At 42.0% G+C, this 26,178-nt stretch overlaps 1 protein-coding gene and 1 pseudogene across 1 annotated transcript in view; one reads left to right on the top strand and one right to left on the bottom strand.

Annotated features, from left to right (window-relative positions):
* Positions 1-26,178, bottom strand: part of Slc4a4 (solute carrier family 4 member 4) — a 416,646-nt gene that overhangs the window by 377,808 nt on the left and 12,660 nt on the right. The gene's annotated exons all lie outside the window — the stretch shown is intronic.
* Positions 9,061-10,497, top strand: LOC110295254 (E3 ubiquitin-protein ligase makorin-1 pseudogene; annotated as a pseudogene).

Genomic DNA, 26,178 nt, shown 5'->3' with positions numbered 1-26,178 from the left:
TGTCTTCTTTTAGGTTTGTTGAGGGATTACCTTCTTGTTGTTTCTAGGGCATGGTTCCTGTCCTTGTATTGGTTTTTTTCTGTTATTATCCTTTGAAGGGCTGGATTCGTGGAGAGATAATGTGTGAATTTGGTTTTGTCGTGGAATACTTTGGTTTCTCCATCTATGTTAATTGAGAGTTTGGCTGGGTATAGTAGCCTGGGCTGGAATTTGTGTTCTTTTAGTGTCTGTATAACATCCGTCCAGGATCTTCTGGCTTTCATAGTCTCTGGTGAAAAATCTGGTGTAATTCTGATAGGCTTGCCTTTATATGTTACTTGGCCTTTTTCTCTTACTGCTTTTAGTATTCTATCTTTATTTAGAGCATTTGTTGTTCTGATTATTATGTGTCGGGAGGTATTTCTTTTCTGGTCCAGTCTATTTGGAGTTCTGTAGGCTTCTTGTATGTTCATGGGCATCTCTTTCTTTAGATTTGGGAAGTTTTCTTCTATAATTTTGTTGAAGATGTTTGCTGGTCCTTTGAGTTGAAAATCTTCATTCTCATCCACTCCTATTATCCGTAGGTTTGGTCTTCTCATTGTGTCCTGTATTTCTTGGATGTTTTGAGTTAGGATCTTTTTGCATTTTACATTTTCCTTGATTGTTGTGCCGATGTTCTCTATGGAATCTTCTGCACCTGAGATTCTCTCTTCCATCTCTTGTATTCTGTTGCTGATGCTCGTATCTATGGTTCCAGATTTCTTTCCTAGGGTTTCTATCTCCAGTGTTGCCTCATTTTGGGTTTTCTTTATTGTGTCTACTTCCCTTTTTAGGTCTAGTATGGTTTTGTTCATTTCCATCATCTGTTTGGATGTGTTTTCCTGTTTTTCATTAAGGACTTCTACGTGTTTGATTAGGTTATCCTGTTTTTCTTTAAGGATTTGAAACTCTTTAGCTGTGTTCTCCTGCAATTCTTTAAGGGATTTTTGTGCTTCCTCTTTAATGTCTTCTACCTGTTTACCAGTGTTCCTTTGTATTTCTTTAAGTGTGTTATTAAAGTCCTTCTTGAAGTCCTCTACCATCATCAGGAGATATGCTTTTAGATCCGTGTCTAGCTTTTCCGGTGTGTTGGGGTGCCCTGGACTCGGCGAAGTGGGAGTGCTGGGTTCTGATGATGGTGAGTGGTCTTGGTTTCTGTTAGTAAGATTATTATGTTTACCTTTCGCCATCTGGTAATCTCTGGGGTTAGTTGTTGTCGTTGTCACTGTTTAAAGATTGGAGCAGAAGCTGTGTTCCACTCACCAGCAGTCTCAAAATCCTGTGGCGGGGGTCGTGGGTAGCTGGCAGTACTCCGGTGCTGGTCCAGCTGGAAGAGGCCTGTGGTCCTACTCAGGCCGGTTTTCTGCTTCCCTAACTAATGCAGTCTCAAGTCCCGCGCGCAATTGGATTGGAGCAGAAGCTGTGTTCCACTCACCAGAAGTCTTAAGATCCTGTGGCAGGTGTTGTGGGTAGCTGGTGAGTGTCAGCCGACCCTGCGCCCTCGCTACCCCCGGTGCTTTTCTGACCGGAAGAGGCTTGTGGCCCTATGTAGGCCGGATTTCTCTCTCCCCAACCAGAGCAGTCTCAGGTCCAGCGTGATTGGACTGGAGCAGAAGCTGTGTTCCACTCACCAGCAGTCTCAAAATCCTGTGGTGGGGGTCGTGGGTAGCTGGCGGGTGTCAGCCGACCCTGCGCTCTAGCTACCCCGGTGCTGATCCGGCCGGATGAGGCCTGTGGCCCTACTCTGGCCGGTTTCTGCTTCCCTAACTAATGCAGTCTCAGGTCCCGCGCGCAAATGGATTGGAGCAGAAGCTGTGTTCCACTCACCAGAAGTCTTAAGATCCTGTGGCGGGTGTTGTGGGTAGCTGGCGAGTGTCAGCTGACCCTGCGCTCTCGCTACCCCGGTGCTTTTCTGACCGGAAGAGGCTTGTGGCCCTATGTAGGCCGGATTTCTCCTTCATTCTTCTTGAGTTTCATGTGTTTTGCAAATTGTATCTTGGGTATTCTAAGTTTAGAAAGATGGATTCTTAGTTAAGAAAATACTTCCATAAGATTGCCCTGCATGCACAACATTTTGGCATTTCATTGATTAGTGATTATTTTGAGAGGACTCAGATCTTTGTGGGTGATTACACTCCTGGGTATAAAAGAAAGCCATAAGGAGCAACCAAGCAAGCAAGCAAGCAGCATTCTTCCATGGTCTCTGCATTAGTTTCTGCCTCCAGCTCACTGCATTGAGTTCCTGTCCTGACTTCTTTGGATAGAGTATTACAAACTATAAGATTAAATAAACTCTTTTCTCCCTTAAGCTGCTTTTGGTCATGGTATTTTATCATAGCAATAGAAACTCTAACTTAGACACTCAAGAGATCCAAATTAATATTTCCAATATCTATGGAAATAAATGAATGTGTTGTTGATGATGATAATGATGACGATGATGTTTGAGATAAGATCAGACTAGTTTAAACTCAAAACCTTCCTATCTCCACTTCATTAATGCTGGGTTAAAAGGTGCCACTATATCCAACCCTGAATGACTTTTAAAAAGCACATATATAGTTCATAAGCATTTATACATTCAATAATCAGGCAATTGTAATAAAATTTGAAATAATAAAATAGAAATGCAAAAAAATTTTGTATGTCATCAAGCCCCGGCTCTCATATTTCTTGCAAGTGGCCTCTGTGTTTATGACCAGCATCTTTTCCATCCTTATGACATGTTATGAAGCACACCTCTCATTGTGACATAAGGCTCTGCCAGAGGCCATTGCGACCCCTCAGCGACAAATCTTTGCAAAACCAAAAGCATTGAGTTCATTTTCAGAGCAACAGAAAGGTCATTATCAAGATCATGGAGGAAAGGACATTGGTGCTAACTCTTGAAAGTGCCCTTCACTTTGGCTCTTTCCCACCCATGACTAGAGACTAACATAGACCTGTTAGAGTACCTCTTTCCTGAAAGGCACGTGTCAGTCATACTCTAGTTCAATCCACATCTGGAAGGACTGTGGTGAGTCTGCACACGTGCCTGACAGTATATGCCTATGTTTCCTTTATGCACCTGCCTCATCACTCTTTCATGTGTGCTGGAACAAACCAGTGTCTGTCAGTGTTCCACGGAACCTGAACACCCTGATTGCTTGCTGCCAGCCTACTAGTGGCCCGACAAGGACATGAACTAAGTCTGAGGCACCGGAAGTGAATAAAATGTGTCCTTCTCTTTACTATCTACTGGTCATTGGCCTGGATGCGGCTCTGACTTTCTTTCCATAAGGTGTGGTACAGATGATAGAACACGTTGTCTCTAACATGGAGAGAAGGAGACAAGGCATATTGACTTCCTATTACCTTCCATGCCAAGGGTTGAAAGCCATGCACGTGTTCTCTCATTGGATGTTCTTATCAACCATTCTCCATTGCACTGAGTCACTCGCCCATGAACTCACATCTTGTAGAAGACCTGGAGCTTCAAACCAAATCAGTCTTCTCCACTCCCTAATACATCTAGGAAGCCTGCCCTTTTCTTTTAAAACAACCCTGCTCTGAGGACAAAACAATCGGCCTCTTCGCTTAACAGATGAATAAACAGATTACAGAAGAGAGGTGCAGTGAGGTAGGAGCTAGGAGGCTGATATAGGAAGATGGCAAATTCAAGGCCTTTCTCGGCTACATAGTGAGTTCCAGGATAACCTGGGCTACATAGTACCATCTTAAGTCAGAAAGAAAGAAAGAAAGAAAGAAAGAAAGAAAGAAAGAAAGAAAGAAAGAAAGAAAGAAAGAAAGAAAGAAAGCAAACAGAAAGAAGAAAACAAATGTGAACTGGACACAGAAGAATGCTCAAATAAATTGGGAAACAAGTATACTCTAGACTGAACATCTGGAGATATTTGGTATGCATGCATCAAGAAAGACATGCTTATCCACAAGATATTTGGTCACAGTAACAAAAGCTATAAAAGAAAGAGCCCAAATGCCCATCATGAGTAAAATGGGTAAATAAATTGTAATATAGTCACATAAGGGATTCTTATGTGGATAGAAATATTATAAATATATATATATATGTTAAAATTAATTGTTCTTGAAAATGCAATTTGGAGCATAAGAATTCTTTTTTTAATTTTTAATATTTTTTATTACGTATTTTCCTCAATTACATTTCCAATGCTATCCCAAAAGTCCCCCATACCCCCCCCCCCACTTCCCTACCCACCCATTGCCATTCTTTTGGCCCTGGCATTCCCCTGTATTGGGGCATATAAAGTTTGCAAGTCCAATGGGCCTCTCTTTCCAGTGATGGCCGACTAGGAGCATAAGAATTCTTATTAAACAACACATCACTAATGAATAATTCCATAAAGGGAACGTTAAACAAAGAAGTAATAGAAAAAAACACAGTGTTATTCTGTCTGTCTCTGTGTGTGTGTGTGTGTGTGTGTGTGTGTGTGTGTGTGTGTGTGTGTGTTGGGATTACCAAGAGTTGGCAGGATGTCTGGACAAGAGAAATTCCGCAGTCTTGCCACTGCTGACCAGTACCTTAGAGAGTACGATTAGAAGGCTGCTTTTAGTATAGCTGATTTGTTGTCACAGTGAGAAAAACATTTTTCTTATGAATGCATGTATGAGATAAAGACGAGAAAATGCTAGGCATGTGTTAAAAGTGATTGAGTATTTCTATTTGAATCTTTGCTCTAGTTTTTAAACACCCTTTGTTTTAGCACCCTTAGATCTGGTTTAAACAAGGTAGAGCAGCAATCTTTTAGCCCATGCATGTAAACCTGCATGGATCCTAGAAAACTCATGGAGCTATCCCTATACTTACCGAGTCGCAAAAGAAACCTAAAACACACCTTGAAGATGACTTCAGATCTCAATCCCAAGGCATTCTCCCTTACACATCTCCTGTGGTGATCTCTATGCACATTGAAAATTCATTTGTTGGATGCTGATGATGGGATAAGACGAAGGATTTGATTTTTTTTTAATCATCTTTTCTGCTTGTGGTGCTGAACGACAGGACCTTCATAACAATTTGAAAATTGACTTTACCCTTCCGTTCAGATAACACATGTCCTGACTGAGCTTTCCTTTGCCTTCTACTGACTATTGAAACAAGCTCTTTGTGTTTGAGATCTGTTCGCTACCTGCATATGAAGTCGTCACATATCTACAGAACATTGCCTGTAAACCTTGGCTCCCGAAGGAAAGAGGCTTGCAAATCACCTCCATTTACCAGGAAAGGCGCCTGGCTCCCCAGTTGCATGTAACTATATGGATCTAGCTGCTACCTCCCCACTGCCCGAACTCCAGCTTGGTTTCTGTTCCTAGAGACTGCGTTTCCCTGGGCAACATCACTATGTAATTCGTCACTTGTACACTCCATGGATTTTCAGGGTTCAACTTTTATTTCCATAATATAGCACAGGATAAACAATGTGTTTTCTTTTACAACCATAAAACTCAGAGTGTGTGGAATCATTAAAATGGTCTTTGAGCATACACGTTAGATGAGGTATTTATAAATATGTACACCTATTAAGATGGGAATTCACACTTAATCGATGAACAGTTAAGCCAGATGGCTAATTGGATTGAGGGTTTCTATTTGATGAATCAAAAATATAATGCCATTATTGAAAGTAGGCCAGGAAAATGTTGGCCCTGGCTGCATCTCCACAGTGCGAGGAAGAGAAAAAGCCATTAGCAAACAGCAAATTTCATCCAAAGCTGTCAGCAGAATTGATCACACAAACTCCACGTTAAGCTTCAGAAGGGTAAAACGGGAGCATTGGCCCTTTCCTGCCCCACCTATACAGAAAGCAGTCCCTGACTTGTGACTGAGGATAAACAAATGTTTGGGGAGTACACAAAGGAGGAGAAATGGAGAAGCAAGGCTTTCCATACTAACAGGTTCCCATCGCTGCCATTTGGAGAACTCTAGTTAAACCCGGGAGCTGAAGGTCTTCAATTCCCTCACACCAGGTATCTTTGACATATTTCAAAAGAGCTGTCCTATTCCTGTGACCTTTTTGAACCAAATGGTCCAAAGCCATATCAGAAAGGAGCTGAAAAAAAAAAAAAAGCTTTATCATTTGGGAACTTTGCAAAACTGTGGAGCATCTCTTTTTATTGTCCTCCCCAACAGTAGCATCTATGTTTGCCTCTCAGTTTTAAACAGATGACAGTGTCTCCGTGCCAGCTACTGAAGGACCAAAAGTGAGAGCATTAGAGAGAAGAAGCCATGCCTTCTGATGTCAGCCATTGCTTTTGTGGTGCACCTTGCTTCAGTCCTTTCCCTTACATCAACCTTAAGAGTATGCATGAGTCCTTTCACCCTGAGGACTTGAGGAAATCAAGTCCTGCAGTAGGTTTTAAGACGTGGTTCTTTTAGACTGATGTGAGACTTGTTTTCCAGAGTCCTCAAAGAGCCCCAAGAAGCCAGGGAGAAAACCTTCAAGAAGAGACTTGTTGGTTCCATAGGAAGAAGACTGTTCCTATTATCAGGGCTTGTCCTGAAATTGTAAACCTCAGTGTATCAATGCAGGGCCTTGGAAGTTCCCTACTCAGGTGGAGAGTAGATGAATAGAAATAGAGAATACAGAAGCTGGAAAGAACCCAGATGTCCCTCAACAGAAGAATGGATACAGAAAGTGTGGTACATTTACACAATGGAGTACTACTCAGCTATTAAAAGCAATGAATTTATGAAATTCTTGGACAAATGGATGTATCTGGAGGATATCAGCCTTAGTGAGGTAACCCAATCACAAAAGAAATCATTAGATGTCTCACTGATAAGTGGATATTAGCCCAGAAACATAGAACACCCAAGATACAATTTGCAAAACACAAGAAAATCAAGAAGAGGGAAGACCAATGGGTGGATACTACATTCCTCCTTAGAATAAGGAACAAAATACCCATGAAAGGAGTTACAGAGACAAGGTTTGGAACTAAGACAAAAGGATGGACGATCCAGAGACTACTCCACTCGGGGATCCATCCCATAATCAGCCACTAAACCCAAATACTACTGCATATGCCAGCAAGATTTTGATGAAGGAACCCTGATATAGTTGTCTTGTATGAGGCTATGCCAGTGCCTGGCAAATACAGAAGTGGATGCTCACAGTCATTTATAAGATGGAACACAGGGCCCCCAAAGGAGAAGCTAGAGAAAGTACCCAAGGAGCTAAAGAGGTCTGCAACCCTATAGGTGGAACAATAATACGAACTAACCAGTACCCCCATATGTGTCTCTAGCTGCATATGTAGCAAAAGATGGCCTAGTTGGCCAACACTTGGAAGAAAGGCCCCTTGGTATTGCAAACTTTATATGCCCCAGTACAGGGGAATGCCAGGGCCAAGAAGCAGGAGTGGGTGGGTAGGGGAGCAGCGGGGGCAGGGTATAAAGAACTTTCCGGGATAGCATTTGAAATTTGAAATGTATATAAAGAAATGTATATAAATGTATATAAAGAAAATATCTAATAAAAGAAAGAAAAAAGAAATAGAGAATAATGGATAGGACTGATGACTGCTAAAGTCTTCTCCGGTTCCAAGACTCTATGATTCCATGAGCCCCTCCTTCACAGCATCGAAAGGAAAGCTCTGACCCAGGCATCCTGCCTGAATTACTAGGCCTGGCTAGAGAGAAAGAACTGAGTCTCTTGTTGTCTGACTTGGGGTTTTCTTGAGATCAGCTGCTTCCCTCTAGAGTCACGGCTATGGAAGCACTCCACCTTCCCTCGGACACGCTGGCCAGGCCAAACTACTGGGCACACAGAGTTCAGCCAAAAAGAACGCAGCGCTAGAGATTCAGGAAACGGCATCCCCCACCCACTTTTGTGGCTACAGATGGATAAGGGGTTGCAAGGACTCCTGAAGTCCCCTTGGAAAACTCTGAAACCCTCTTAGATCCAACCTGATTTGGTTCTATAAGCTGAAATGTTTCGTGATGTGATAAATGTGCTTGGTTTTCTGACAACTGAACTCCTGGTGTGATGAAGTCAAGCCCCATTGGTTTCCTATTTCCTCCTTCTCTGAGTCCGTTTCATCATGATGCTCCCACAGAAAATCTCAGGCCCTCCTGGGGAGAAGGCCAGGAGGGAGGAGAGAGAGGCATCCCTGTGGTGTGTGGTGTGGCTTCCCACAGGTGACCTCTGAGTTCACCTCTCTGAATGCCTGCTCCTTCTGGGAAGAGTTAGGAAAATGACAGGCAGAAGTGAGGAGAATCAGAAGACCACAGAGGCAAAGACAAAGAGGAGGCACAAGGGGAAAGAAATGAATGTCCTACAAAGGAGAAAACTGAAAGGAGAAAAAGGCTTCTCACTGACAACAACCCACTCAATTCCCTTTCCTCCAGGTAAATCTCACAAGATAAATAAAGGTTTCCTTTTTAAGATAACTAGAGAAAGCTGAGTTTGTCCTCCCTATATCCAGTGTCTTGGCATTGTCTCCAAAGAGCCATGAAACATTGCCACAAAGGGGCAGGCTGATGAAACACCTGTAACAGGATCTAGTCCCTGCTATTCCTGGGGGGCCGGTGGGTATCTAATTCTGACCGCTCTACTGGGGTTCTAGTGTCCCCTAAAACAGGAAGCAGAGGAGCCAACCACTTTGAGTCTGAATGTCATAGGTACTTAGAAATGCCCCCACAAAGTCCCAACAGGGTCACCTCAGCAGATTCCTGATCAGCTCCTTCTCTTCTGTACCTAGGAGCACAGAGTAACATCTATTGTGAAATTTTGTCTTCACATCTTCCATGCAAGACAAAAGACACCATCAGTAAGTGTTTTCCTAGTATAGGCTTTCTTATTAAAAGAGAAAAATGTAAAAAAGCAGCCAAGTTTATGTTCATCCTCATTCCCTGTAGTGCCGAGGAAATGAGGGCACTATTAAGAGGTGTGGCCTTGACAACATCAGGAGCAAGAGCTGCAGCGGATGCAGTTGCAGTGGCCTCCCTCACCTCTATTCCCACAGTTGCTGCCCCGTCCCCGGGGGGGGGGGGGGGCGGGAGGAGGGGGCGGCGGCAGCGATGGCAGCAGCGGCGGCGGCTGGACAAAACAGATCACCTACAGATATTTTATGCATGGGGTTTGTAAGGAAGGCGATAACTGTCGATACTCTCATGACCTCTCTGACAGTCCATACGGTGTAGTGTGCAAGTTTTTTCAAAGAGGGTACTGTGTTTATGGAGACTGCTGCAGATAGGAACACAGCAAGCCACTGAAACAGGAAGAAGTGACTGTTACAGATCTGAGTGCAAAACCATCCCTCGCTGCTTCCTCAAGTCTCTCTTCTGGTGTTGGATCACTTGCTGAAATGAATTCAGGCGAAGCTGAGTCACAAAACCCAAACTTTCCAACTGGAGGAGCAGGTTCAGAGGACTGAGTGAATGCCATTGAGTTTGTCCCTGGGCAGCCCTACTGTGGCCATACTGCCCCTTCCTGCATTGAAGTACCCCCCCACCCCACCCCCGCGCAGGGTTCAGTGACCAAGGAAGAGTCAGAGAAGAAGCCAACTATGATGGAGACAAAGAAGCAGCTTTGCCCCTATGAGGAAAATTGTGTGTATCTCCACGGAGACTCGTGTGACATGTATGGCCTGCAGGTCCTACACCCAGTGGATGCTGCCCAGAGGTCACAGCACATAAAATCTTGCATTGAGGCCCATGAGGACATGGAGCTCTCTTTTGATGTTCAGCGCAGCAAGGACATGGTGTGTGGGATCTGCATGGAGGTGGTCTATGAGAAAGCCAACCCCAGCAAGTGTCACTTTGGGATCCTCTCCAACTGCAACCACACCTACTGTCTCAAGTGTATTCTCAAGTGGAGAAGTGCTAAACAATTTGAGAGCAAGATCATAAAGTCCTGCCCCAAATGCCGAATCACATCTAACTTTTTCATTCCAAGTGAGTACTGGGTGGAGGAGAAAGAAGAGAAGCAGAAACTCATTCAGAAATACAAGGAGGCCATGAGCAACAAGGCGTGCAAGTATTTTGATGAAGGACGTGGGAGCTGCCCATTTGAAGGGAACTGTTTTTACAAGCATGTGTACCCTGATGGCCATAGAGAGGAGCCACAGAGACAGAAAGTGGGAACATTAAGCAGATACCGGGCCCAACAAAGGAGCCACTTCTGGGAGCTCATTGAGGAGAGAGAGAACAACCCCTTTGACAATGAGGAAGAGCAGGTTGTCACCTTTGAGCTGGGTGAGATGTTGCTTATGCTTTTGGCTGCAGGTGGGGACGACGAGGTGACAGACTCTGAGGATGAGTGGGACTTGTTTCACGATGAGCTGGAGGACTTTTATGACTTGGATCTATAGCAGTGTTGAGTGGTGTGGGCACTGGTCTGCAGAGCCTCAGACAGTAGCTGTCCCCTGTGCTGTGTGGCAGTGCATGTGGCTCTCCTAGGCAGGCCTCTCAAACTCCAGGTGCTGCGATCACTACCCAGGGCCTGTTCCTTTACCCTCACCTTCCCCCCAAGAGTGTGTTGCTTTCTCTGTTTCAAAAGTTACAAAAATAAATCTTAAAGTTAAAAAAAAGAGGTGTGGCCTTGTTGGAGGAAGTATGTCACTGTGTGGGAGTGGGCTTGGAGACCCTCCTCCTAGCTGCCCGGAGTCAGTCTTCTCCTGTTTGCCTCTGGAACAAGATGGAGAACTCTCAGCTCCCACAGCACCATGCTGGCCTGGACGCTGTCATGCTTCCTGCTATGACAAGGTTCCCGCCATGAACCTCAGAATCAGTAAACCAACACCAATTATACATTGTCCTTTATAAGAGTTGCCATAATCATGGCGTCTCTTTACAGCAATGGAAACCCTAAGACATTCCCTCTCCTGTTTTTCTCCAAACATTGAACCTTAATTTGAAAGATGTATTGATCCTTGGTGTTCTAATTCGCTCTAGGTGAGTCCACAGTACATTCACCTGGTTTGGCCTGGGAATGCTGGGATTAGAGGCATGTGTCTCCATGCCCAGGAAGATGTCTCTGAAGGATAGTGACTTGTCAAGTGAGGAAGATCAAGCCAGGGGAAGGTTTGAAGAGGGGAAGATGGTTTTGGATCAACAAGCCAAAGCACACTGTCGGGTGAAAAGGTTAAGGCAGCATAGCCAGGAAACATGAACAAGTTGAAAATAAACCCAAAGGAGAATAATGTCCCTGCATTATATGTAGGACCTGTACATGTGGTCATAGGCACAATAGGAAATCATTCAGGAGGATGGGGCAAGGAAGTCGGTGATCCTTTTAGCTCTAGGGTCATTGTGAAGGGGGGCAAGGATGGAAGCTGAGACCTAGAACCCACAGCAGAGATGCTTAGCAGTATCCTGAACTACAAAGATAACAGCTCAAGTGATGAAAATTGGCTGTGCTTGCTCCATGTTTTTGAAAGTAAGGTTGTCATGCTCTGAGGAAGAAAGGACCCGAGAGTAAGCTCTAGACTCAGAGCCATCAGTAAAGGGAAGATGGTGTACCGAAACGGGAAGTCTGGAGCAGAGGGGAAGAGTCAGCTTTGGAGGGGAAAAATATCAAAATGCTGTGTTTATGATGCTTACTAAAAAACCTAATAGAAAACAGCGAACAGTTACATAGCTAAGACAGTTACTTTGCAATCACAAAGAAGTAAAAATCGACGCTACACGGCTGGAGAGATGGCTCATGGGTTAAGAGCACCAACTGCTCTTCCAGAGGTCCTGAGTTCAGTTCCCAGCAACTACATGGTGGCTCACAACCATCTGTAATGGGATCCAATGCCCTCTTCTGGTGTGTCTAAAGAGCGAGCAATGGTGTACTCATATACATAAAATAAATAAATAAATCTTTTTTTTTTTAAATTGAAGATACAAATCTCATCATCACTGGCCACAAATTTCTGGACAGTGCTATAGATCAAATCCAGCTTTGCCCCAACCCATTTAGCAGAGATTTTATTTAATTTAATCAAATAGCATTTACTCTTATTAGATACAATAATGTGTTCAAATAAAATATTTTAAAATATTTTCGCTAGAAAAAATTCTCTTTAAAAAAAAGGAGTTATGTGCATGGTTGGCATGAACTAAAACTGAAAAAAAAAAAATGCCTTCAATTACAGAGATAGAGAAACGGAATGTGAGAAGGGCTGGGAGGCCGGAGTTGACTGGTATATAAACATGGCTCCCCATATCAGCTGGAAAAGCCTCTCCAACCTGGGCACACACTTTGTAAGCTGGTCTGCTAGACTCCTTCCAGGGTTCTACTGTGAAAATGAATGGCATCAAACCTCAGGCTCCAGCAGTGGGCTACGGTTCCAACAGTGCGGCATCGCAGGTACCGTTCACACCGGCTCTCAACCTTCCAGATGCCGAGACCCTTTGGTACAGTTTCTCCTGTTGTGATTCCTGAGCATAACATTACTTCCATTTCTACTTCATGACTGCAGCTTTGCTACTCTTAAGAATAATATAAATATCCGATATGCAGGCTATCTGACATGTAACCTGTATCGTTCAAGCCCCTGAGGGGGGTCGCGGCCAACAGGTTGAGAACCACCATTGGTAGTAGCTGCTGAGGGCCAGATATGGTAATGAGTAATTGAGACTGTTTAGTGAATTTGTTTTCATTTTCAATAAGAGTTAGAAATGCACATACATGGGCAGTAAAGATAGCTCGATGGTTAAGAGCACTGACTGCTCTTCCAGAGGCCCTGAGTTCAATTCCCAGCACCTCGTGGTGGCTCACAACCATCTGTAATGAGATCCAAAGCCCTCTTCTGGACAGTGACAGTGTACTCATATACATAAAATAAATACATTTAAAAAAAGAAAAAAGAAGAAAATAAATGCACACACAGCTGGATGACATAGTGCTCACCATTGATAGTCCATTATAGTTAAATAGAAACCGATCACCCATTGATCCTTTGTCTGTACCCTTCCTCTGGCCTTCAGCAAATCCACCAGTCTGTTCTGCTGCCAAATAGAAAATCTAGTTCTATTGGCAGAGACGGAGACGTATGAAGCACCGTGACAAAGGTAGAAGGATGGAATTGGCCCAGAAAAGCAAAGGTGTTTGTATAATCTGTGGACCTTGAGATTAGCTGTTGAAGAGAACTTTGCTCACTGACTGTACAAGCCCCACGGAGATAATATGAACGGAGTGAGACTTAATAGTGCAGTCATTTCTCTGGCAGGACAGATGGAAAGGCTTTGCTACGACCTTGGTCACTCCCTTCTTGTCCCACTAAGGAGTGTTCTTTCCTGTAGACCCCACTTAAAGAGTTACAAGAAACTTGATTCTAGCCGTGACCATCATTTGATGTGATTGCCACCTGTGACTTATCTTGTTTGTCAGCACAAGACTTGGGAAAGGACTTAGCCTGAAAACCCCAATGGATATGAAAAAGAATTGATTGGCAAAGTAGCCAGAGAATGAACAATGTTAATATTTTAATGAGAGTGATAACTGGGCCTCCACAACGAGTTCACATACTGACCTCTCTGACTTCGTTCTATTCAGAGTGATTAATAAACAATAGTCCCCATTAGTCAACTTAATTACTCGGTTTGTCATTCCAAGGGCATACCAATAATGCATGAGGCCTATCATTTGGAGTCCTGCTATGCTGCTGTTGAATGAATGAATGAATGAATGAATGAATGAATGAATAAATAAATAAATAAATAAATAGGATTTGGCATGTATATCGGTGCAGCGTTCCTACTGAAAGACTAACAAGATTTGTTTAGTATGTCCCCTTTACCAACAAAGAACATGTCTTTGGGTCTGGAGCCACCGTCTTCGGCTAAAGAATTAGGACTGGGTTCCTAAGATTGTTTTTGCAAATGAAACTTCTCAAAAAAATAAGTCCTTCACCTTTAATTTTACAAGAAATGGGAGTCTTCACCTATGTTGCTGTGCCTCCTTACCTATGGCTCCTTTAGTTTTCCCTACTTCTTTGTTCTGAATAATGAGTTCTGCTTTTGTCTGTTCTGAGTGGCCAGTGAACTTCTGGCTGTCTCTCAGAGGAACTGAAAGCACACATTCCTATAGAGGATTCATGGCCAAAGCAGTCACCTATACACTAGGTTTCTTCTCCTGCCACAATGGACTTGTAATCACTTGTTGGTCTCTGGGTCATCAAAGACATGCTGAGCATTGGGTTCTCAAGAACAGAAATTTCAATTAGAGAATCTGTGAGGAGGCCAACACTGAAGCATTGAAACAGGGTTTGCAACCAGTATCAGAACTTGTGCTCACAAAAGGCTCGCTGGACCACACCTTAAGGCTGCATGTCCACAGGGACAAGACCATAAAGAAAAGTTCAGGATCTTACAGTTTCCTCAAGTCTGACTCTGCAGCACTATGAACCATTGGAAAAAGTTGAAAACGTTTACCTAAAATGACATCAAAAGTGCTGATAGTCTCCATTATGTCAAAAATACCATGTTCTTTGAGGAGACTACCTGAGCTTCAGTACCTCAACAACACACAGTACATACATACTGTTTTAGCTTGTGGGTTTCTGTTTAAATGAGACTGGATTAATATAGCACGAGATACTTTTATCACACTAGGAATCATATACCTGTAGAATCAGAGAACAGGAGGTAGAGAGGGCTAGAGCTGAGGCAGGGGTAGATGGGAGAGTCAGGGGTGATTGGTCAAAGGGCAATTCAGTTAAATCGAAGGAGTAAGTACAGGAGCTATATTGTGCTGCATGGTGACTGTAGTTAATAGAGAAGTATGCACTCTTGGAAATTGCTAAGAGAAGGATTTAAAATGTTCCTGTGTCAAGTGATGTGTTATTTATGTTAGTTAACTTATTTAGCCATTCCACAGCCTGTACATTAATACATGTTTTTCAGATATTATAAGCATTTGATCAGCATATTTCAAAAATATCATGTTGCATTTAGTAATCATGTAACATTTTGTCAATTAAAGAATCCATAAGTAGGGAATACAGAAACACCATGAACTTAGTCAGTCCAAGATAATTCTAGAAGCATTAAAGAACAATCTTCGTTTTCTGTCTTGATTTAGGGCTTCCTGGAACTCAGCCGAGGACTCACCAGCCACTGTGATCCCCCAGGGAGTCCCTACCACACTCTCCTGACTCATGTCTTCCCCTCAGGAAGGTGCTTCATCATCTTGCCTTTGAAAGCCCTTTTATGTGTGTGCATAAAAGTGTGCGTGCACACAGAGGAGATAAGACCTAGTGACACGCATTGCCAAGTAGGTAACTGCCCAACGTTACCAACATGCTATCTAGACACAGTTATTCCCATTTGGAAAGCAGGACTAGGGCTCACCATGACTGGATCAATTCTGGAGATGGTGCAGCCTTAGACCTCACAAAATAAAGCTGAGAAACAGAGTTGAGAAATTGCTTACACTCCCGGCCGTCATGCTAGAGCACCTGGGCCATGCTAAGGACATCAGGGGAAAGCACAGCTTCTAGGTTGCTATTCAAACCCATCTTCTCTCATAGTCATGAGACGGAGAGGCTGGGACCAATCTGTGAGGGAGGGACACACCAGAAAATAGGGGCTTGGTTGTAACACTTAGAACAGTTCTGGGTCCCACAAAGAGGATGAAGACATCATCCCTCACCAAATGGTGGTCCCTCTTGGTGGGAAAACTCGTCAAAACAGCAAACATTATAAATAGATAGCATGGTCAAGGTCATGTTATAATGAAGCCTCATCTAGACCTGGCTGGATAGCAGGAAAAGCGATACTAAAGGCAAGTTTCTGGTAACAAGGAGCAGTCTGTAGAAGCATGAGAGAACACCACACCAAGTTGCAGTAGAATTCCACACTTTATTCAAAAACATATTCACATTAGCCTATATATAGAAAAGCTTCTATATTTTTTAAGAAATGAAAACCCTTTGACCTCTATTTTCATATGAAATCAACTTTCAGAGATGAGTCATGTTTGGAAAAGTCTCCCCAGTCTTCCAAACACCTTGACAAATGTCCACACACCTAGGTGCCTTCAGGTTTCTGTTTGAGAACTGAAAATACAATGAAGGCTAGAGAGTGTGGGAGGCAGTTTCCGGAAAACTTCATGGGGGGGAATCAATAATGTACCAACAAGACAGGGCTGGGCATTTGGTAGCTGCCAAGAGGACAGAGTCTGGCAAGACGTTTAGTCCTTGGGAGTTCTTGAAAGAGGAAGTTTAAGCAATGTGGTTTCTGCATGAGGTCAGTGACATCCATGAGAGCTGGGGAGCCAACTATACACACCCAGTGTTGCACACTTCCTGGTCCTCTCCTGGGCCTTGAACCTGAACTCTCTTTAATCTGGCAAAAATGGCACCATTCTAGTTTTATGACAAAGCCTAAACAAAGCCTGGTGGCTTCTGTGTCTGGACTCTGGGAAAGAGTGGCCATAACATAAGAAACCTGACTTCTCTATACCACCCACCTATGAAGAAACCCAGAAGAGTCACCTTAAGAGGCCTCATGGAGAAGGACTTAGAAACTCTGCCAGTTGAGGTGGTCTTGGCTGCCTGTTCCAGCAGAGTACCAAGGTCTGAGACTTGAGCCATCTCAGAAATTAGTGACACACACACAAGACCGAATCACAGTCCTGTGTTGTGGGATAGCCAATTGAAATAATCATAAGCAAATGAGTGATCACCGTTTGAACCACCATGTGTTGAAGAGGACAAGAAACAAACATGTGGCCAATCTATTTAGGAGACAGGACACACGTAGGATCAAGAGAAGATGTCCTGGTGTTTCCTTTACTACTATCCTAAGGTTTTTATATCTTCCAGGGCTTGGAGTAAAAAGAACTTAATGACATCACTCCTCTCCACATTGTAGGGAAATATTCTACATTTCTACAAGTCATACCTCGCTAAGGGTGGAATTTCACCAATTCTTTGGACGTAAACAGGTACTCAGTACAAACCTATAGTTATGACTCTCCCTTTGATGTTCAGGGAAAGCAGGCTGCTACATTCCCCACCTATCCATCCGCACTGTGGTGACCTGAACCATTTCTCCGTCTTGCATGCATAGTAATCTACCCAGAAATGCACATGTTATACTTATTACAGAGGACAAAAAGCAGCAGAAGCTATGATTTGCAGATTACTTAGGGTCTGTTAATGTTAGCTAAAAAAGAAACACTAAGAAAATTCCAACACAGCAGAGCTGATAAAGTAACCCTGAAAGGACTTGCTGGCTTTCACCTGTTACTATATAACGTCAGGATGTTCTTATTAATGCTTTAAGACATCTGCATTGTCTCTCTACCCCTCTGCATCAGGAAGAACCTAAGCTACCCTTGCCCTGGCTATATAAAAGCATTACGTACTGCCCAAGGAGTGGTATCTGTCCAGCCGAAGCTGCAAGTATGAAAGCCGACTCAAGCCTGCTTCCATTGCCATAGGAATAGATGGCTTTGGGAAATTTAAAAATAATTTTGCAGTTTCCTTTAAGCTGAGACTCACCGTCGGCTGAAAACACATTTTAGAGCCCCCCGTCGACATGTGTCTGGAGAAGGGGTGGATTAATAATAGCTTACATTTCTATAGTTCTTTTTTATCCACAAGGATCCTAAAACAAGGGAAACAGCCTGAGTCTTTTCTCCTTGTTTAAAGGAAGAGCCCTAGTGAATTTCAAAGCAGTCTCCAACACTACAACTAATTGCAAAGAAATTTACTTTTGTAAAGTGTCAGGACATAATTATTATTTTTTTTTAACTTAAATAGTATTCGCATCGTTCCTGGGAGCTCACAAAGAAGTGCCACCATCACATTTCACAAACCTATCATCTCTTTCCAACAAAGACAGTTGTGGTGCCAGAAGATTTAGAGACATGGCGGGTGAAAAGATTAAAAATAATAATAATAATTAACAGTGCACAGGGAGCTCCATCTGGAGCACTTGATAACACAGTGGGAGATAGATACAGATGGGAAAAGGTGGGCGGCATGGGTAGAATTCGTCCTGATCCCATGGGCTTAGGACCCTAGCCATGCTAGATTATTGTAGGCTTTGATTCTTTCTGCTCCCTGCTATTCAAACAGAACAGAACAAACCAGGCCAGAGCCCTCCCATCTCACCAGTGTCCAGTGTTCGCACAGTCTCTGGATCAGGTATTACCTTTCCTGGCATTATGACGTGGTCAGTAATACTTTTAGCGGTGTTTAGTAATCCTAGATTAATTCATTTTATTCTCTAAAGCACAGATTCTTTCTCATCCTTTGCCCAAGTAATTTGCATACACTTCCACAATTTGCATACACTTCCACATAGTAATTCCAGGCACAATGCTGCTTATTCTGAGCCTTTCCCTCTGATTGGCAGCTAATTAGAACCCTGAGATGTTGGCAGGTGTTGAGATGGAAAGAGAGTAACAGTGCACACAATGGCTTTGTAACTGGCTGTGTAAATCACACAGCGACTAAGTATCTCTTGCCTTTAGAATGAGTAGTTCCTTAATCCTAGAGGCTTCCTGGACAAGGAGGACCTCTGCTGTTTAAAAAGGAACCACCATCTTCGGAGGGAAAGAGAAAGCAGAAAGATAACTTTTAAAAGAAACAGGATTCTTTCTGTTGATTTGTTTCCTTTGCGTACAGGGGCAAGCTAGCAAGGACAGGCAGATACCCTTCATCCCTCCACCATTCTCAGCAAACATGAGCTTATGATGAATAAGGCTGAAAGCAAGTGGGTGAGAAGTTTGCAAAAGGGAATGTGTCCGTTGCTCAGTGACTCCGAGGATTGTCACTTTTCTTGTTAGTGTAATAGTCTGAGATGCTAGTGTAGAACATGCACATCATATTCACCAAGAAATAACATTTCCATCATGCAGTGTGTAAGGAGAGGATACTCATTCACTGTGTCACCAAAGGGGGAAATCCTGTCATTGTGATCACCTCCCATACCCTCCTCCCACAAAGCATTCTGTGAACTCCAAAGATAACTCCCTCAACCTGATTTCTCTCCTAAACAGGTATTGATTATTCATCTCATGGTCTCATAGACTTGGGCTCAGTGGGGGTATACAAAAGCATCAAAGAGGGCTTTGTTTTCGAGAAACTGTAAAATCAATATGTATATTATGTATAAAAGGAATAGTACAGTAAAGGAGGTGAATGGGTTAAGGAGTGGGTTCCCTTAGAACCAAGAGCATATGGATAGAAAGGATATGGATACTGAGTGTTCATTTCACAAAGTAAGAGAGACCATTGAAGAGTGCAGAGGTCAGAGAGGCTGAGGAACAGAATCCTTGGATGTGGAGAGAACTGAGCAGAGCAGAAGAGAGTGAGTTCCAACACAGAAACTGGAGTTGAATTTCCATGGACAAAAGACATTAGCAAGATGTGTTTGAAGGATTGGAAGTAATTCAGGCTGGCTGAAGAGACATGGTCCTTTAGGGTCTCACTCAACTGCAGTTGAACCATGAAGGTGTTGTCACATAAGACTGTGACATGTAAAAATAATAGAATGTGGAAGTGGGATAGAAACAAGGTTCGTAGCTTTGAGAAACTCTCCTGGGTATCAGACATCCGCACATCAGTCCCTGTGCCTGAGCCCACACCCACACACTAATTCGCATTCCCACATCCTCAGATCCGCATCCGCATCTGCATCCGCAGCATCTACATCTACATCTACACATACACGTATATATGTGTATACATATAATGTACGTAACAGCAACTAATGAAAAAGAGGCTACGAATTTGAGAGTAAAAAGGAACGTATGGAAGGATTGAAAGGGAGCAAAGAAAAGAGTGAAGTGATGTCATCTCAAAAAAGTTAATATTTTTAATCACAAATGAAGGACTTGGTTCTGCTTAAAAGGCTCCCCACCAACATATTTTAACTAAACCATGTTATCATCATGTGAACTAGAATTGATCATACCTATGCATATAAGGCACAAACCTGTTACAGTACTACAACCAATGGCTGTGCATGTGTGTGTCCCAATAGCCTGAAATGAGATCTGACATGTCTAGATAAAATAACAAACAAAACAGCCACCACCAGAGCAAAATAAATGAGTTACGTTCCTATGACAGAATCCCTACACATATTTATCATCAAGTCAGAATTCATCAATAAGTCACAGTATTAATTACATTATACAGTTATGTAGATCACTACACCAACATCAATTTTTAAATACACTTGAATTTTCTCATATCAGTCAGTCCTATTAGTCTGAAGAGAATTTAAATTTGTACTTGCATGATAAAATATAAATATCACAGAAGTGTTACATATAGAAAAACAAAAAGGAATTTTCCAAAACTTGACAATAATTCTAAAGACCTGAGTAATATTATTAATGGCAAATTATTTTCAATACTAAAGAACAAATTTTGATCAGCTACACTGAAGGAAGAATGGCTTATCTTTCTATCTTTAAAAAATATTCAAAACAATTGTCATGTAAAAAGAGTATCAAAGAAGATGCAGCTAAGAATAAATGAAAATGTCATTGGCTTACAAAATCATTACTTTCCAACTCATTATTTATGAAATTTCTTGATTTTTCTAAAGTGACCATGGTCCAGAAAGATGGTTTAGTGAGTAAAGACACTCGTCACCAAGTCTAAGTGCCTGAGTTCTGTCCCCAGAACATGCATGGTGGAAAGAGAGAACTGACTCCCACAAGTTGTCTTACTCCACATGTGCACCGTGGCACACATATGCATATACACACATATGCATATACACAAAAATAAGTGTAAAACATGACTGACATGTTGTGAGTTCTTTTCTCATGGCAAGTAAAAATGTTGGTCTGATTTTGCACATTCAACTTTATAATTTTCTTTTCTCTTAAACAGAGCTTCATCACAGGTTCAGGAATCACAAAACATGAATATGGCAACTATGGCTTCTCAATAGTCTGCTGATTCAGTGCCCTGACGTTATCCTAAAGTCTCGAATACAAGACACACCTACAGTGAAATCTATTGTTAAGGAAGACACTGAATGCATGTTTGGATGATCCTGTCAGTAACTTTAAATCATTTTGGCACAATTTCTGTTAGCTCTAATGACTCACATTGATGTTGGTATGCAACATGGCTCAAATGTAATTGTGGTAAGTATAGACTCTTGGACTTATTGTCCTCTTATACTTACAGTTAGTATTTGTGGTGATTTGAATACATTTGGCATTCATAGACTCATGTATTTGAATGCTTGGTAATAGAGAGGTAATAGGAGGTTTAGCTTTATTGGAGTACAGGGTGGCTTTATTGAAAAAAGTATGTCACTGTAGAGGTGGACTTTGAAGTCTCCTATGTTCAAGCTATGCCAAGTGTAGCACACAGTCTCCTGCTGCTGTCTGTAGATCAAGATGTAGAACTTGGGCTCTAGAGATGTCTCAATGGGTAAGAGCACTGACTGCTCTTCCAGAGGTCCTGAGTTCAAATCCCAGCAACCACATGGTGGCTCACAACCACGAGTAAGGAGATCTGACGCCCTCTTCTTCTAGTGTGTCTGAAGACAGCTACAGTGTACTTCTTTTTTTTTAATTGGGTATTTATTTCATTTACATTCCCAATGCTATCCCAAAAGTCCCACACACACTCCCCCACCCACTCCCACTTCTTGGCCCTGTCGTTCCCCTGTACTGAGGCATATAAAGTTTGCATGACCAATGGGCCTCTCTTTCCACTGATGGCCGACTAGGCCATCTTCTGATACAAATGCAGCTAGAGACACGAGCTCTGGGGGGTACTGGGTAGTTCATATTGTTGTTCCACCTATGGGGTTGCAGATCCCTTTAGCTCCTTGAGTACTTTCTCTAGCTCCTCCATTGGGGGCCCTGTGATCCATCCAATAGCTGACAGTGAGCATCCACTTCTGTGTTTGCTAGGCCCCGGCATAGTCTCACAAGAGACAGCTATATCTGGGTCCTTTCAGCAAAATCTTGCTAGTGTATGCAATGGTGTCAGCGTTTGGAAGCTGATTATGGGATGGATCCCCGGATATGGCAGTCTCTAGATGGTCCATCCTTTCGCCTCAGCTCCAAACTTTGTCTCTGTAACTCCTTCCATGGGTACAGTGTACTTCTTTATAATAATAAATAAATCTTTGGGCTGAAGCAAGTGGAGCCGACCAGAGCAAGCAGGGCTGACTGAGCAAGAGTGAGCAGAGGTCCTAAAATTCAATTCCTAACAACCACATGAAGGCTCACAACCATCTGTACAGCTACAATGTACTCACACACATAAAATAAATAAGTAAATCTTTAAAAAAAAAAAAAAAAAGATGTAGAACTCTCAGCTCCTTCTCCAGCAAGCACTGTGTCTGCCTGGTTGCTGCCATGTTTCCCTGCCATGTTGATAATGGACTAAACCACTGCACTGTAAGCCAGTCCCAATTAAATTCCTTTATTAGAGCTGCTGTAGCTATGGTGTCTCTTCACAGCAATGAAACCCAAATTAAGACATTACTCTTTTGTTCTTTCTTCCTGATATATTTTTAAGATGTCTGCCCACACCAGAAACCATATAATCAGTAAATCCATAACCAAAGCTCAGTGTGGCTTGCATGTCTAACCCCAGCCCTCAGAATGCTGAGGCAGGAGGATCATTATGAGTTCCAGACCAGCCTGGGCTACATAAGAACCTGCCTCAGAAATGAAAACAATCAAGGCTACAGAGATGGCTCAGCAGCTAGAAGCTCATGCTTATGTAGAAACATCGCGGTAAGAGGGCAGTTAACAAAAAACAAAGGAGAGTAATAGTTGGCTATCTCCTTAGCACTACCCAGAAGAGGCACACAGCCATCTTGCATATAATCTCAAAGGGAATTCCTCTTTCAGTGAGATATTAGCAAAGTTCAATTTCTTTTCTTTTTTAGTTTTACTACACAGATATAATCGTTAACATAATACAGGAATGTTTTTAAATGTTGCAATTTTTTTCTATTCCAGACTCTAGCAGATTGTTCTTCACTCAAGTCCGTTCACTTTAGAGACCAGAGGAACTTCTTTTTCAATTTTTTTATTATTTTAATTATGTGTATGTCAGGGGTTACTATGGCCAATGAATATAAGTGTCCTAGGAGCCCTGATCCCCTCCCAGCCTGGTCCTCTACAAAAGCAGTACTCCCTCTTAAGCACTGAGCCATCTCTCTAGGCCCCCCAAGAGAACTTCTTTTAAGAAGAAGGGGATGAGTGGAGAGTAGGGGACAGGAGAAGAAGGGAGACAAAAGATGAAGAAGGGAGACAAAGGAAGGAGAAAGGAGAGGAAGGGAAGAGGAAAGGAGAGGAAAAAGGAAGGGGAAAGAAAGAAGAGGAAAGGAGTAGGAAAAGGAAAGGAGAAGAAAGAAGAGGAAAGAAGCAGAAAGGAGAGGAAGGAAGAGGAAGGGAGAGGAAGGAAAAAGAAGGAAGAGGAAAGGAGCAGAAAGAAGAGGAGGGGAGAGGAAGGGAGAGGAAAGAAGATGGAGGGAGAGGAAGGAAGAGGAAGAAAGAGGAAAGAAGAAGAAGGAAGATGAAGGGGGAAAAAAGAAGAGGGAGAAGAAGAGGAAAGAAGAGGAAGGGAGAAGGGAGAGGAAGGGAGAGGAAGGGGAAGGAAAGGAAGCCACTAAAGATATTTGAGTGAAGGAGTGACATCGAAGCAATATTTAGGAGCAAGGAGTTTAACAGGGCCAGTTGAGATGTTCTTTGAGGTTAAAGAGTAGAAAAATGAGTTGGAATGCCAGTCCAATGATGCTGAGTGAGAGGATATGAATAAATACATAGTATTAAAAGGAAAAAGTAGGAACAAGAGCCTTGGATCTGACAACAAAGAATGTGTAGGATTTGAGGGTGTTCCTTTACAGCGTGGCTGTTGAGTGTGTGGGACTGGAACAAACCGGTGCAACATGCATCAGTATTACCAGACTGCGTGTGTCCTTTAGGAAAACAGGGAGCTGAAATGTCACAACCTGTCAAATAAACATACTAGAGAAGTGTCAGCAGTGTGTACAAACATATGGGATTCGGCTGACTAATTAAAATACGGAAGTGCCAAAGGCCGATTGTGCGCAGCCAGCAGGGAGAAAGCAGCAAGCTAGACACAATGGAAACGTCTCACCCTGCTCCTAATGGATGCTTTCCGTCAGAGTTCCGCAAAGTCTTTAGTATCCACAGTTTATAACAAGTTCAGGTGAATAAAATGATTTCATTTTAGAGCTAGATCACTCTCCTTGTCGATAAAACCGGAGGGTGAAGTTCAAGAACTGAGAATCAAAACCACTTCATGCTATTTTAAATGTATATGGTGTTAAACTACTTTTCAAAACTGAAGCATTTTGCTTTAGTTAATCTTTTTAATATTAGAACAATACTTTGTGTTAAATATTAAACAGAATCTCTAACCTGGCTACTTAGCCTCTCCTACCTGCAACAATACTTCAATAATTCAATGGTAACATAAAAATCTTTTTTTAAAAAAACTGTTATATTTTTCACTTGATATATTTAATTATATTTCTTCCTTGTAGGATGAGAAATGGATGTTACTCTGTGTCTTATTAATCCCCCACTCTGTCAGGAAGAGGTATATTCAATGCTATATTGTAACTTGCTTGAATATATATATATATATATATATATATATATATATATATACAAACATATACAAATACACACACACACATATATATAGTGTCAGGAGAATGTAAGCTAGTTGTTAGACACAACTATTATTAAAAATTGCACAAACTTTTGACAGAATAAGTAACTAAAATAAGGACATTTCCTTTATCTCCTTAAGACATTTCCTCTGTTATTGGATATTGCTATTACCTGTGTTCTTGGTATTACTTGTATTCACTTTGTGTGTGTGGCAGAAGTGTTGCCTGACACCACGCCACCAGGCATGTCTTCCCAGCTCTGTTAGGGGATGCTGGTAGTCTGATGAAGGCCTTAGTGGAAATGTCTCATTACAAAAATCAGCAAATACCAAAGTTCACACTTCACTGACTCTCTGGCTTGTTAATTTTATAGACTTGAGAGAGATAGAGAGGAGAGAGGAGAGGGAGAGAGAGAGAGAGAGAGAGAGAGAGAGAGAGAGAGAGAGAGGAGAGAGCAAACTTGAATAGTTTAAATAAATAAAACTTAAAAATGTGTGGTGTCTGTACCCTTTAAATTGTTAATAGTACAAAATATAATGAAACCTTCCTCCATTACTATCAAACATATTCACTTCAGCAAAGAATTTGCTCATCTCAGTGGATGGGTGGGGTACTTCTCCAATCCTCCTCTTGCCATTCATTATTTCCTGAGGTAAACAAAGATGCAAGTAACAGTTAAATCAGAAATGTCTCCATTTGTCAGCTATAGTCATTAGCTGTGTAGATTTCAGAAAAATCAGAAAAGCATTATGTTAGGATACATAGGATAAGTTACTACGAAATTTAAAATAAAAATGTTTGTGTTTTTTTATTACTTGTAAATTATAGGCTATATATCCTCTTATAGGCTCTACATAAAAAGTATAATTAATATATACAAATATATATATTTGGAGTGCTTTTGTTAAACTTTTCTAGTATATAATTATTTTATTAAATTAAACAGTATTTGCATAACATCAACATACAAAAATGTAGGTGACATTTTTAAAAAGATAGTATTTTATCTACTTATCTTGGGGTTCTTAATTATCTTTCATCTTTAGAATCTTTACTATGTAACTCTCCATTTCTTTTTTTATTCCTTGGGTCATCATTGGCTTACGGTAACTGTGGAGTCGTCGCAGAATACATAGAGAAATAACTCTCTCCTTGCTCACTGTGTTGTCTTGCAAAATTTGGGTTGATTATGTGCTTGGCTGATGCTAAAGCAGTTTTCATGGGATAGTGTGTGTGTGTGTGTGTGTGTGTGTGTGTAGCCCTAACACTGGGGAGGCAGGTAGACAGAGAATGCTCATCAGGGTCATCATTGTGTTTCAGACAGCTTAGCTAAATTGTCGATCTCTAGGTTCAGTGAGAAACTGTTTCAAAAAAAAAAAAAAAGAATAAAGTCAAGAGTAATTGTGAACAACACCCAACTTTGACTGGCTTCCATATATATGCCCACATGCATACACATGGACACACACATACACACACCTAAAGTGATTACTGTGGTGATTTTTTTGTATGTGTCTATAAGATCATGCTGTATGCCTTAAGTAATCACAATAAAATGT

Source organism: Mus caroli, unplaced genomic scaffold (assembly GCF_978045245.1).
Source record: "Mus caroli unplaced genomic scaffold, Mus_caroli_1 scaffold_4, whole genome shotgun sequence".
Lineage (NCBI taxonomy): Eukaryota > Metazoa > Chordata > Mammalia > Rodentia > Muridae > Mus > Mus caroli.
This window is presented reverse-complemented; position numbering and strand designations above follow the sequence as displayed.